Raw genomic sequence first — 2,500 nt, 5'->3', positions numbered from 1 at the left:
TCTTTTCCTATTTTTCATTTTCATTGAGTTGGAGGTGTGGGTCCAGGAGAAGGAATAACCTTGTCTGGACGCCGGTTTGGATGTTAACATTGTCCTCCTCCAGGAAACTCATCTCGATGACACTTCCCCTCCCTCAAGATACAACGTTCAGGGATATCAAGTAATAAACAAACAGCACCATAAGCTTATGCCAGAGCAGCAGCCCAAGTCACTGACCTGGGAGGCAACACAGAAATGAACGGTACACAGAGAATCAATATTACATTTGGTGACACTGAAATTACTAATGTATATAAACCACCAAATCTTAACTGGGCCTCTTACCCTAAAGACAAAGTAAATCACCAATCCATAATCATGGGAGACTTCAACAGTCACCATTCCGAATGGGGCTACAACAAAAATGGCACTCCAGGGAATGAGATCTCACAATGGGCAAACCTTAATGACCAAACACACATTTACAACCCCAAAGACAAAGGAACTCTAAGATCGGCCCGTTGGTGCAAAGACTATACCCTAGACCTCGTGTTTGTAACAAAGGACCCAAATGGAAATTCGCTGAAGTCCTGGGAGATTTCCCTTACAGTCAACACCGTCCAGTCCTTGTTAGAACTGGAATCCAAATCCCAATCATGAACACCCTGCCCAAACCAAGGTGGAATTTCCAAAAAGCAATCTGGAAAGCTTTCGGAGATGAAATTGACAAAACCTGCAAAAGGATCCCCCAAAAACTGAGAATATAGGGAGATTTAAAAAACTTGTCCTAACCTCCGCAAAGAAGAACATACCCAGTGGTTTTAGAAAACAATACATCCTATGCTGGAATGAACGAAGCAAAGAATTGCTGAAAAAATATGAGGAGACACATGATGAACAGGTTGGAGAAGAACTACTCGTACTAAACACACTACATGAAAGCCGAAAAGAGAGATGGGTAGAAACTGTTGAAATCTTTGACCTCAGTCACTCCAGCCGCCATGCAACGCATGGCAAACCCTCAAAAAGCTAAACCCTGAAGCTCATCAAACAAAATCAGCCCCCCCCCCCAGATTGCAGCTGACGAAATTGCCAAAGAAATTAAACAACGGGGACAATACATCCCAAACCATCAATTTGAAAAAGAAATAAGAAAAGAATATCAAAAGACTCTGAAAACTTTGCCTGACCATAGCCTGTTTTTAAGTGTCCCAATAACGATTAATGAAATGAAAGGAGCTCTAAAGAAAATAAAAAATAGCAAAGCTGCTGGCATTGATGGAATATATCCCGACATGATTACTAACTTTGGACCAGAAACAATAGACTGGCTGGCAAATACTATGACAGACATCATGGAAAAGGGCACATACCCACAATTTTGGAAACATGCCAAAGTAATCGCCATATAAAAACCAGGCAAACCAATGACTAAACCATCCAGCTACAGACCAATATCCCTACTTTGTTGCTTATACAAGCTCCTGGAAAGAATCGTACTAGAGCGAATCACCCCATATGTAAATCCCTGCATACCACCAGAACAAGCGGGCTTTAGACCACAAAGAAGCACAAGTGAACAGGTCCTTGCACTGACCTCATACATTGAAGCAGGCTTTGAGAACAAAAAGGAGACTGGTGCAGTCCCAATAGACTTATCTGCAGCTTACGACACTGTTTGGACAGGCGGACTGATGTTAAAGCTCTCAAAAATTATTCCTTGTAGAAAGACGCTCAAACTGCTGTCTACCATGACTGGCACAAGACAATTCCATGTCATATTGGGAGAAAACAAAAGCAAAACACGCAAAATTAAAAATGGGTTACCACAAGGTACAGGTTTAGCACCAACTTTCTTCAATGTTTATATCTCCGACATGCCAAACTGCGAACACTCAAACTTGGATACGCTGATGACTGGGCCTTAGCCTATCAATAAAAAAAACTGGATAGAGATTGAAGAAGTTCTAAGCAAAGATTCCACCCGCCTGAAACAATATTTTGATAGGTGGTACCTAAAAATGAATACCACAAAATCAGTATCCACAAACTTCCACCGGAATAATCGAGAGGCAACAAAATAACTGAAGATCACAGCCGGTAACTCAATACTACCCTCAGACCACAATTCTAAATACCTCAGCATTACACTGGATAGACAACTAAATTATCGCAAACACACTGAGGGAACCGCAAATAAAATCGCAAAAAGAAACAGCCTAGTGAGTACCACCTGGGGAGCCTCACCACAGGTACTTAGAACATCTGCTTTGGCACTGTGCTATAGTGTGGGAGAATACTGTACCCCTGTTTGGATGAGGATCCCACATGTATACCGCATTGCCATCCGATTAAGAGAATCAATGAGAATTATAACAGGATGTCTCAAGTCAATTCCAACTCAGTGGCTCCCAACACTGAGCGGCATTTCACCACCAAGTCTCAGACGACAAGATGCTAATCAAAGGATGCATGCAATAATTGACGAAGCCACAGACAACATTTCCATATAATAAACCAT

General features: G+C 41.8%; 1 protein-coding gene across 1 annotated transcript in view; it reads left to right on the top strand.

Moving 5' to 3' along the window:
* Positions 1–1,136, top strand: part of LOC144963676 (glycoprotein 3-alpha-L-fucosyltransferase A-like) — a 29,051-nt gene extending 27,915 nt beyond the window's left edge. Inside the window, exon 6 of the mRNA XM_078897633.1 lies at positions 1–1,136. This exon is cut by the window's left edge and continues 1,501 nt beyond it. The gene's annotated coding sequence lies outside the window, so the exon portion shown is untranslated.
* The last annotated feature ends 1,364 nt before the right edge of the window (positions 1,137–2,500 follow it).

Source organism: Berghia stephanieae, chromosome 2 (genome assembly GCF_034508935.2).
Source record: "Berghia stephanieae isolate SIO BIC M18660-M18661 chromosome 2, UCSD_Bste_1.3, whole genome shotgun sequence".
Classification (NCBI taxonomy): domain Eukaryota; kingdom Metazoa; phylum Mollusca; class Gastropoda; order Nudibranchia; family Aeolidiidae; genus Berghia; species Berghia stephanieae.
Note: the sequence above shows the minus strand (reverse complement) of the source record. Positions and strands in the feature narration are given on the sequence as shown.